At 46.2% G+C, this 12,378-nt stretch overlaps 1 protein-coding gene across 1 annotated transcript in view; it reads left to right on the forward strand.

Moving 5' to 3' along the window:
* Positions 1 to 1,446: 1,446 nt before the first annotated feature.
* Positions 1,447 to 12,378, forward strand: part of nr2c2 (nuclear receptor subfamily 2, group C, member 2) — a 258,076-nt gene continuing 247,144 nt past the window's right edge. The window contains exon 1 of the mRNA XM_078543883.1: positions 1,447 to 1,630. The gene's annotated coding sequence lies outside the window, so the exon portion shown is untranslated. The remainder of the gene's footprint in view (positions 1,631 to 12,378) is intronic.

Here is a 12,378-nt window from a genome sequence, read left to right on the forward strand (position 1 = left end):
ACATGGTAATCTGCACTAATCTTATTTACCATATTCTGCATATTCACATGCATGCACAAAGGAACCCTAATTTAGTATTTATCGCCTGACTCTGAACCCACCTTATACCTCACTATTTCCTACTCTGGTGCGATGTCTCTCCCAGCATTCTGTGCACCTTGGTCTTCCTCTCTTGTATTACTTCCTCATTCCCACACTCCTGCCAAGTTAGTTTAAACCCTCCCCAGTGGCACTAGCTAATTACCCCGCAGGGAAACTGCTCCCGGCTCTGTTTAGGTGCAATTAGGTCCATCTTCCCCAGAGCTGTCCCAGTGTCCCAGAAAACTAAAGCCCTTCCTTCTGCACCATTTTTCCAGCCACGCATTCATCTGTTTTATCCTCCTATATTCACCTGCATGTGGTACTGGAAAAGCTAGCAACCTAGCTCCTTACATTCTGACCCCTGACAATTCACCCTGCTCCCCTGAGGGTGCTTTGCAGCCAATGACATTCTTACCCTGGCACTGGGAGACAACATACCATCCTGGATTCACGTCTGCAGCCACTGAAACACCCGTCTGTTCCCTCAATTATCTACTCTCCCCAAACTATTGTTCTTCCAGTCTTCTTAGTGCTCCCCTATACAGCTGACCCAGCTGTAGTGCCATGGACTTGGCTCTGGCTACCATCCCTGGATGAACCACCACTCTCATCAGTATTCAGAACTGAACATTCGTTGGAGAGCAGGATGAATGCAGGGGACTCCTGCACTACCTACCTATTTCTACTTGAGTGTCTGGTGGTCACCCATTTCCTCTCTGAAGATGCAGGTGACCACATCTATAAACATGCTATCCACTAAACTCTCAACCTCACAGATGTGCCACAGTGATGCCTGCTGCCGCGTAAAGTCCAAAACACAGAGTTTAAGCTGCTGCAGCTGATGACAGTTCCTGCACATATGGCAATCAAGGCAACTGGATTGGTCCTGGAGTTCCCACATGGCACAGGATGAGCACTTAGGAGGTCAGAGCTGCCCATCCATTCCTCTGTCTGACAGGCAATAAATAAGCTACTCACTTCCCTTCTGTTTATATCGCTTAAGGGGAAACTAACTGAAATGTTTGACTTAACCCGTATTATTTTTTAAAAATTAAAATGTTAATATCTCAGCTCCTTATACTAATTCCCTGTCTGTAGAGAAAGGGAGACAGGTGCCCAAGATGATCAGGGACCCTGATCATATTTGATACAGCAATTTCATCGGTTGATGCACACTTGGTGTGGTCATCACCATGAAATCCTGGGCGAGATCCATCAGGGCTGCAAAGGCCATTGCAGAATTATAATGGGATGCTACAAGGTTCGCATCCAAGCTTCCGGAAACAGCCGAAGGGCGCCGCGGTCTCCGGAAACAGCCGAAGGGCGGCCGAACCTCGCCGACAAGCACACGTGGGACGCCGAGTTGTGCCAGCCAATAGGAATAAGCAGTGGCCGCCACCCGGCTCGCGCACGCGTACAGGCCGGCTCCCTCCGCTGATTGAATCGCTAATGCACGCGACAGAAAAAAAAAGCGCCAAGGTCGTGAACTATGACCTCTGAAGGAAAGAAAATGGTTTTAAAAACTATGAAATAAAAGGTCTAACTGCAGGTAAGCCCGGCCCTAACTCGGCCCGCTCCGGAAGTTGTCGGGTTTCAATGCCGCAGTGATATCCCGGGACTTCTCCAGCTGATTGTGAACCGATCCCGGGGCCCTGGTTATTCTGAGGTAAGGAGCCGAGTGCGAGCGGAGCCCTGGCACTCGCTTCAAGGATCACTCGGGCCGGCCGCACCTCAGCCGACGGGCGGGGTTGCCGGCGGGCCGGCCAGCGGCCTCTGCTCCTCCCCTAAACCGCCTTCAATAAAACAGCAGCGGGCCAGCAGTGATTGACAACCACCTCAGCCAATCACAGCGTCTGGTGACTGGTGAGCAACCGGGGATCAGCCAATCAGCTGTATGTAGGGGCGGATCCTGGCCTGGCTGACCTCCTGTGGCGTTGCTCCTGGTTAAAGTGCTAACACGGTTCTGTTCACAATTTCCTCTCTATAGCGACAGGATTTAGAGAATGCCAATTTGTTTTGAACATTAAGAAAGTAAAACAATTAGTTTGAGTAAGTTTAGATCTATTGTCTGCAGTTGTTGAGAAACAGGGATAAAGCGTATGCCTATATGGTGTGTAGGATGGTGGAGTGGAGGTTTAGGAAAAGGTCAACCATAAACTGAAATTAGTTGCAAAGCCAAATTGGATAAGAGATGGGATTAATGGGTAGGAATCATGCTTGATGCAGGACTGTTCCAAAGTCTATATTGGAAGATCACCCATGGAATTGCATAGTGATTCATGATTATTCTGGTTCATAACAGGGGAGTGTAGTCAATCACGTATGTCTGGACAGTTACAGGAAATGTGAGTGAGTTCACAAATCTGCCAGCAGAATCCCTGTTCACGATAACTTAGAAGAGTGTGTTTCTTCTCTTGTTTCTGAAATTACACTATCCAGCTAATAGTAGTACTGCATTATCTTCATTGTGTGCAGAATTGTAGTCTTACAAGTTTACATAGTCAGTTTCTATTATAAATATAGACAGAGACATTTATGTAGGAAGAGTAAGCAGATGTAAGGTTTTATTACATGTTACTAGTTGATCTGCCATAGATTTTCATATGGTTACTGAGCGATTATAATCACTTTCATGTCTGGCTGTCTTTGGTCTCATCTGGTCTCTCCTTAATTCTCGCCTTTCTTTCCTATCTTCTGTTTCTTTCTTTCCTTTCAGTGGGAGGTGCTAAGGAAAGTAGCCACCACTGGATGTAGGCTGTATTTATTGTGGGTGCTCTTCTTTGAACTACTTAGTTAACCCCTGTATTCTGCCTTCTACTTGCTCTCCAGTCACTTACCCTTACCTTTCCATACAACCTAACATCCACTCACAGCCTCCAACAGTGGAAGGCGAGAGACTCCTCTCGTGTGTAATCTGTTTTTTTACCTTCCTTCCCCTGCACTCCAATCATAGAATGGTTATAGCAGAGCGGGAGGTCATCTGACCCATCATGTCCATGCCAGCTCTCTTCAAAGGTTTTCTTTTCTGCTTTCCTTCACAAAGACTTGGCTTGCAAAATTTAACTTGGAGAATGGAATGAGAGGAGAAAAGGGAATTGGGGATGGAGTAAAGGATGTGGCTGGGTGGTGTTACCTGGAAATGCTAGGATGTGGGAAACGAGTAAGCCCTTCCAAATTTAATGACAGGAAGTCATTATCATTTTTTTTGCTCCATTTCCTGCTCAGTAGCTGGGTAGATTGATAGGCTGACCGGTTACTTGGTGGGAGAACTAATGGTCTCTGGTAACTGGCAAACGTTGGGGTTGGTCAATGGGAGTCAGACTGGCAACCGGAAGGACGGGTGGAATGGCAAACATTGGTGGTTGATGAGGAGATGGGGGTAAAAAGTCAGGCCAGCAATCAGGAGAAGTGGGGGTGGGTGGCTGTGGCTGACAAACATCCTTGGTTGATGGTAGTCAGCCTGGCAATCTGGAGGACGGTGAATGTGTGGGGAGTGTTCTTTTCTGTGGCAGAAGATTTGCTTGACAAACTGTTTTTTTGAATTGTTCATAATATTTTGGCAGCTGAACTACTGGGGAAACCACCAACTAAGGTGGGGTGGGAGGTTAAGTGCTTTTTATAGCACTGCTTGTGAGCCAGGTGTAGGAGAGTCCATACAGCTGGGGGGGGTGTCGCTGGCTGGGCCAGCATTTATTGCCCATCCCTAATTCCCACTTGCCATTGCTGTGGGTCTGGAGTCACATGTAGGTCAGACCAAGTAAGGGCAACAGATTTCCTTCCCTAAAGGGCATTAGTGAACCAGATGGGTTTTTACAACAATCGACAATGGTTTCATGATCATCATCAGACTTTTAATTCCAGGTTTTTATTGAACTCAAATTTCACCATTTGCCGTGGTGGGATTTGAACCCAGGTTCCCAGAGCATTACCCTGGGTCTCTGGATTACCAGTCCAGTGACAATAGCACTATGCCACCCCACTGTGTGGACTCTCCTACTCCTGGCTCACAAGCAGTGCTATGAAAAGCACTTAAACTCCCAACCCACCTTAGCTGGTGGTTTCCCCAGTAGTTCAGCTTTAAATTGAAATTGCTGCCAAAATATTATAAATTAAGCATCATTTACATATAATAAGGATACGCACACCACTCCCAAGTGGGTTACTCGACCTGCTGAGGTTTAAATGGAAGTAGGTTCTGCACATGGTTTGAGATGGAGTTTCAGTTAGTTGCCTATTTAATCTCCCTTCCTGCCCATGGTTTGGGGGAGTTAAAATTCTATCCTATGTATCTGTCTTTCTCCCTTTTGTGCGTGTCCCTCTCTCTCATCCAACCTGTCATTCTCTCCCAAGCACCACTCTCAATCACTTCATTTCTCTCACTCTAACCCCTTCTCATGCTTACCCAGTCTCTTTCGCAGCTCTATATATCTGACTGAGTCTGTGTTTTTCTCTCTCTGTTGCTTACCAATATAGCCAATAAGTAACATCGACCTTTTCTAGCTGTCAGATGAGGTAATTAGTCAACTTCAAAATTCAGCTGCTTTATTGTGAAAGTTGAAATAACATTAACATGAAACTCTCCCTGTCTCTCTTTCACGCACACACACACTCTCTTTCCCTTCTCAGCATACACTTCCTGATGTTTATTCAATATAAAACCAATCTTACAATGTGGAACAACAGTGCTGCGCTTTTCTCTCTCATGCAGAAGTGATCTTCTATTTTAAAAGAATGTACACAATGTAAAATTTTCCTCAGTAAAGCTTTTGAAATGTCTACTGTTTTGAGCAATTTGTGAAGATCTGTTTGCAGATTTCACAATGACAAGGCGGTATACTCTCACTATAAAATAATAGTGTTACTCCTTTAACATTGAATCACAGTAGCCCCCTAGACGGATGCCACAGGTACTTGTAATGATTTTTCAATGAAACAAATGTCCAGGTACTGAATCTAATATAGGTTATGAATTCCGTAGTTTGCAAGCTATTGCCGGTACTGCCTGTGGTTTCAAATCCTGTAGTTTTTGAGACAGCCCCTAACAGAAAAAGAAACCAAAACTTCAGGTTTGTGGAAATGGCCTGGGGCGGGGGGTGGGGAGGGAGTGGGGGAGGGTTGAGGGGTGGGGGAGGAGGGAGGGGGGGGATGGGGGGGGGAGGAGGAGGGGGGGGAGGAGGAGGAGGGGGGGAGGGAGGGAGGAGGGAGGGGGGGGATGGGGGGGGATGGGGGGGGATGGGGGGGGATGGGGGGTGTGTGTGTGTGGGGGGGGAATGGGGGGTGTGTGTGTGTGGGGGGGGATGGGGGGTGTGTGTGTGTGGGGGGGGATGGGGGGTGTGTGTGTGTGGGGCGGGATGGGGGGTGTGTGTGTGGGGGGGGATGGGTGTGTGTGTGTGGGGGGCGATGGGGGGTGTGTGTGTGTGTGTGGGGGGGGATGGGGGGTGTGTGTGTGGGGGGGGATGGGGGGTGTGTGTGTGTGGGGGGGGATGGGGGGTGTGTGTGTGTGGGGGGGGTGTGTGTGTGGGGGGGGGTGTGGTGGGGGGTGGTGGTGGTTGGGAGGGGGCGGGGGAGTGATTGGGGGGGTGGGCAGGGGCTGAGGGTTGGTGGGGACTGTAACCCTGAATTCCTGGCTGTGACATCAAACTCCTGAAAAATCAGCCTTTGGCCTTCGGTTGCTTGGGAACTGGAAGCTAATTGGAGAAATAAACACAAAGCTGGGAGGTCAGATTTCAGAAACAGTGCAGTGGCTGTAGGGAAGCTGTGTGTGTGTGCGTGCGTGTAGAAAGAAAGTTCCTAGGGATGGGACTTAGTAATTAAATCCTGTGTGAATAAAGGAACTGGGGCTCAACCTGGGGAAAATAAGAGTTTTGAGGGACTTTGTAGCTGAGATTCGGACTAGCTAAGAAATTTATGAGATCTATCTTTGATGTATCAGCCTGCTTTTTTAAAATCATTTACGGGATGTGGACGTCGCTGGCTAGGTCAGCATTTATTGCCCATCCCGAATTGCCCTTGAGATGGTGGTGGTGAGCTGCCTTCTTGACCCGCTGCAGTCCATGTGGCGTAGGTACACCCACAGTGCTGTTAGGGAGGGAGTCCCAGGATTTTGTACCAATGACAGTGAAGGAACATCGATACATTTCTAAGTCAGGATGGTGAATGGCTTGGAGGGGAGCTTCCAGGTGGTGATGTTCCCATCTATCCTTGCCCTTGTCCTCCTAGATGGTAGTGGTCGTGGGTTTGGAAGGCGCTGTCTAAGGAGCCTTGGTGAGTTCCTGCAGTGCATCTTGTAGATGGTACACACTGCTGTTACGGTGCATCGGTGATGGAAGGAGTGAATGTTTGTGGATGTGGTGCCAATCAAGTGGACTGCTTTGTGCTGGACGGTGTCAAGCTTCTGAAGTGTTGTTGGAGCTGCACTCATCCAGGCAAGTGAGGAGTATTCCATCACACTCCTGACTTGTACCTTGTTGATGATGGACAGGCTTTGGGGAGTCAGGAGGTGAGTTACTCGCCACAGGATTCCTAGTCTATGACCTGCTGTTGTAGCCACAGTATTTATATGGCTAGTCCAGTTCAGTTTCTGGTCAATGGTAACCCCCAGGATGTTGATAGTGGAGCATTCTGTGACGGTAATGCAAATGAACGTCAAGGGCCGATGGTTAGATTCTCTCTTGTTGGAGATGGTCATTGCCTGGCACTTATGTGGCACAAATGTTACTTGCCTCTTGTCAGCCCAAGCCTGGATATTGTCCAGGTCTTGCTGCATTTGGACATGGGCTGCTTCAGTATCTGAGGAGTCACGAATGGTGCTGAACATGTTGCAATCATCAGCGAACATCCCTACCTCTGACCTTATGATGGAAGGAAGGTCATTGATAAAGTAGCTGAAGATGGTTGGGTCGAGGTCATTACCCTGAGGAACTCCTGCAGTGATGTCCTGGAGCTGAGATGATTGACCTCCAACAACCACAACCATCTTCCTTTGTGCTAGGTGTGACTCTAACCAACGGAGAGTTTTCCCCCTGATTCCCATTGACTCCAGTTTTGCTTGGCTTCCTTGATGTCACACTTGGTCAAATGCCACCTTGCTGTCAGGGCCAGTCACTCTCACCTCACCTTGGGAGTACAGCTCTTTTGTCCATGTTTGAACAAAGGCTGTAATGAGGTCAGGAGCTGCGTGGCCCTGGAGGAACCCAAACTGAGCGTCAGTGAGCAGGTTATTGCTAAGCAAGTGTCACTTGATTGCACTGTTGATGACCCCTTCCATCACTTTACTGATGATGGAGTGTAGACTGATGGGTTGGTAATTGGCCAGGTTGGGTTTGTCCTGCTTTTTGTGTACAGGACATACCTGGGCAACTTTCCACATAGCCGGGTAGATGCCAATGTTGTAGCTGTACTGGAACAGCTTGGCTAGGGGCGCAGCAAGTTCTGGAGCACAAGTCTTCAGTACAATTGCTGGAATATTGTCAGTGTCCATAGCCTTTTCAGTATCCAGTGTCTTCAGCTGTTTCTTGATATCACGTGGAGTGAATTAAATTGGCTGAAGACTTGAACCTGTGATGCTGGGGACCTCTGGAGGAGGCCGAGATGGATCATCCACTTAGCACTTCTGGCTGAAGATTGTTGCGAATGCTTCAGCCTTATCTTTTGCACTGATGTGCTGGGCTCCTCCATTTAGGATGGGGATATTTGTGGAGCCTCCTCCAGTGAGTGTTTAATTGTCCACCACCATTCACGACTGGATGTGGCAGGACTGTAGAGCTTAGATCTGATCTGTTGCTTGTGGAATCTCTTAGCTCTGTCTATCACTCGCTGCTTATGCTGTTTGGCACGCAAGTAGTCCTATGTTGTAGTTTCACCAGGTTGACACCTCGTTTTTAGGTATGCCTGGTGCTGTTCCTGGCATGCCCTCCTGCACTCTTCATTGAACCAGGGTTGATCCCTGTCTTGATGGTAATGGTAGAGTGGGGGATATGCCAGGCCATGACGTTACATATTATGTTCGAGTACAATTCTGCTGCTGCTGATGGCCCACAGTGCCTCATGGTTGCCTAGTCTTGTGTTGCTAGATCTGTTCAAAATCTATCCCTTTTAGCATGGTGGTAATGCCACACAACATGATGGAGGGTATCCTCAATGTGAAGGTGGGTCTTCGTCTCCACAACGAGTGTGCGGTAGTCACTCCTACTGATACTGTCATGGACAGATTCATTTGCCGCAGGCAGGTTGGTGAAGATGAGGTCAAGTATGTTTTTCCTTCTTGTTGGTTCCCTCACCACCCGCCACACACCCAGCCGAGGAGCTGTGTGCTTTAGGACTCTGCCAGCTTAGTCTGTGGTGGTACTACCAAGCCACTCTTGATGATGGACATTGAATTACCCCACCCAGAGTACATTCTGCACCCTTGCCATCCTCAGTGCTTCCTCCAAGTGGTGTTTAACATGGAGGAGCACTGATTCATCAGCTGAGGGAGGGCGGTACGTGGTAATCAGCAGGAGGTTTCCTTGCCCATGTTTGACCTGCTGACATGAGACCTCAAGGGGTCCGGAGTCGATGTTGAGGACTCCTAGGGCAACTCCCTCCTGACTGTATACTACTGTGCCACCACCTCTGCTGGGCCTGTCCTGCCGGTGGGACAGGACATACCCAGGGACGGTGATGATGGTGTCTGGGACATGATCTGTAAAGTATGATTGCGTGAGTATGACTATTGACTTGAGTAGCGGTGACTTTGTAGCGGTTTGATACAACTGAATGCCTTGCTAGGCCATTTCAGAGGGCATTTTAAAGTGTAATTTATAGTTTCTCTTGAATATAATTTGCCTGGTAATTCATGTTTAATTTATGTTGATTCTGGTTTGATTGTTAAAGTAAAAGTTATTAAAAGTGAAATCTTCTTCATTCAGGTTCGTTTTGGAAGTTTGGGTCTTTTAGCTTATTGGTCAGAGGGACACAGGAACAGGAGTAGGCCATTCAGCCCATTGAGCCTGCACCGCCATTCAATACGATCATGGCTGCTGATCCACTTCAGTGCCTTTTTCCCACACTATCCCCATATCCCTTTATGTCATTGGTATTTAGAAATCTGTCAATCTCTGCTTTAAGCATAGTCAATGACTGAGTTTCTACATCCCTCTGGGGTAGAGAATTCCAAAGATTCACAACCTTCTGAGTAAAAAAACATTCTCCTCATTTCGATCCGAAGTGACTTCCCCCTTATTTTGAAATTGTGTACCCTGGTTCTAGACTCCCCAACCAAGAGAAACATCTTACCTACATCTACCCTGTCTATTCCTTTAAGTGTTTTGTAGATTTCAATAAGATCACATCTCACTCTTCAAAACTCTACAGAATACAGGCCCAATTTTCCCAATCTCCATAGGACAGTCCCGCCATCCTGGGAACAAGCCTGGTGAACCTTCGTTGCACTCCCTCTATGGCAATAATGTCCTCCCTAAGGTAAGGGGACCAAAACTGCACACGGTACTCCAGGTGCGATCTAACCAAGGTTCTATACAATTGAAGCAAGACTTCATGACTGTACTCAAACCCTCTTTGATAAAGGCTTGCATACCATTAGCCTTCCTAAAATTGCCTGCTACACCTGCATGTTAGCGTTCAGTGACAGGGACACCCAGTTCCCTTTATGCATCTACACTTTCTAATCTCTTACCATTTATGAAATACTCTGCACATCTGTTCCTTCTACCAAAGTGGATAACCTCACATTTTTCCACATTATATTCCATCTGCCATGTTCCTGCCACTCACTAAGCCTGTCCGAATCCTCCCGTAGCCGCTTTACATCTTCCTCACAACACACATTCCCACCTAGCTTTGTATCATCCATGAACTTGGAAATATTACGTTTGGTCCCCACATCCAAATCATTGATATATATTGTTAACAGCCAGGGCCCGAGTACTGATCCTTGCGATACCCCACTAGTCACAGCCTGCCAACATGAGAATGACCCGTTTATTCCTACTCTCTGTTTTCTGCCTGTTAGCCAATCCTTAATCCATGCCAGTATATTACCTCCTATAATTTAGCTGACTAACTTCCCATGGGGGACTTTATCAAAAGCCTTCTCGAAATCCAAGTACACTACATCCACACACTCCCCTTCATCAATTCTGTTAGTAACACCCTCAAAAAAACTCCAGCAGATTTGTCAAACATGATTTCCCATTTGTAAATCCATGTTGACTTTGTGGAATCAGATCATTATCATCCAAGTTTCCATTTATCACTTCATTTAGAATAGATTCTAGCATTTTTCCTACGTCTCATGTAAGGCTAACAGGTCCATAGTTCCCTGTTTTCTCTCCCCCCTCTCTTCTTAAATAGTGGGATGACATTTGCTACCTTCAACCTGCAGGAACTATACCAGAATCTATAGAATTTTGGACAATGATCACCAATGCATCCATTATCACCATAGTTACCTCTTTCAATACTCTGGGATTTAGAGTATCAGGTCCCAGGGACTTATCAGCGTTCAGTCCCATGAATTTCTCCAATACAATCTTCTTACTAATAATAATTTACTTCAATTCCTGATCCTTCCTCGTCCCTTGGATCTCTAAATCTTGTAGATTTCTTGTACCTTCCTCAGTGAAGACAGACACGAAGTAATCATTCAGCTTCTCTGCCATTTCTGCCTATTATAAGTTCTTCTCACTCTGCCTGTAATGGACCTACTTTTGTTTTAACCATACGTTTCCTTTTTATGTACCTATAGAAGCTTTTACAGTCCATTTTTATACTTTTCGCTAGTTTACATTCATATTCTATTCTCCCTTTCTTTATCAGTTTCTTGGCCCTCCTTTGATGTGTTCTAAAATCCTCCCAATCGTCTGGTATACTACTATTTCTGGCAACTTTATAGGTCTCTTCTTTTAATCTTATACCACCCTCAACTTCCTTTGTCAGCCACAGTTGACTGACTTTTCTTTTTGGGTTTTTGTGCCTTGAAGGAATGTATAATTGCTGTAAACTATGTAATGATTCTTTAAAGACTATCCATTGCCTGTATACCATCGTACCTTTTAATGTATTTTCCCATTCTATCTCGGCCAATTTGTCTCTCATATCTTCATAATTCCCTTTGTTCAAATTTAACACCTTGGCTTCAGATTAAACTACTTCACTTTCAAACATAACGTAAAATTCTATCATATTATGGTCACTCGTCCCTAAAGGTTCTTTTACAATAAGATTATTAATTAGCCATTTTTTGTTATATAATACTAATCCTAAATTAGCCGGTTCTCTAGTTGGTTCCTCAACATACTGCTCTAGAAAACTATCCCTAACCCACTCCAGAAACTCACCCTCCTCAGCATTAGTACTCATCAGGCTTACCCAGTCTAAATGCAGATTGAAGTCACCCATGATTACTGTATTACCCATGCTACATGTTTCGCTAATCTGATTAATACTATGCCCTACACTACCACCACTGTTGTTGGCCTATAAACAACTCCTACCAATGTTTGTTGCCTCTTACTATTTCTTAGCTCCGCCCAAACAGATTCCACATTTTGTTCTTCAGATCTGAGGTCCTCCCTTACTAATGTACTGATTTCATCCCTTATTATCAGCACAACTCCACCTCCTTTTCCTTTTCGCCTGGCCTTCCTAAATGTTGAATATGTTTGAATATTCAGTTCCCAGTCTTGGTCACCCTACAGCCACCTTCCCGTAATGGCAATTAGATCATACCCAGTTACCTCTACTGGTGCCTTTAAATCATCTACCTTGTTGCAAATGCTGCATGCATTCCGGTAGAGTGCCCTTGACTTTGACTTTTTGATGTTATTCCACATTCTAAGTTTAGTTGATGCTCGCCTTCGTCTTCTAATTTCGCTTGCTACTTTTCCTACTTTCTGTTACCAGCTTTACCCCTCAGGTTCCCATCCCCCAACAAGCTAGTTTAACTCCTCCCCAACAGCACCAGCAAATCTCCCTGTGAGCATATTAGTCCTGGTCCTGTTAAGGTGTAACCCGTCCACCTTGCACAGGTCCCACCTGTGCAAGAACTGGTCCCAATGCTTCAGAAATCTGATGCCCTCCCTTCTACATCAATTCTCCAGCCACGTGTTCAATCAATCAATCCTCCTATTCCTATGCTCACTAGCATGTGGCACTAGGAGTAATCCTGAGATTATTTCTCCTGAGGTCCTGCTTTTTAACTTCCTTTTGAACTCACAACAATTTGCTTTCAGGACCTTATCCCTCTTCCTACCTATGTCGTTGGTACCAATGTGGACCATGACCTCTGGCCGTTTA

This window comes from Cetorhinus maximus, chromosome 6 (genome assembly GCF_964194155.1).
Source record: "Cetorhinus maximus chromosome 6, sCetMax3.hap1.1, whole genome shotgun sequence".
Lineage (NCBI taxonomy): Eukaryota > Metazoa > Chordata > Chondrichthyes > Lamniformes > Cetorhinidae > Cetorhinus > Cetorhinus maximus.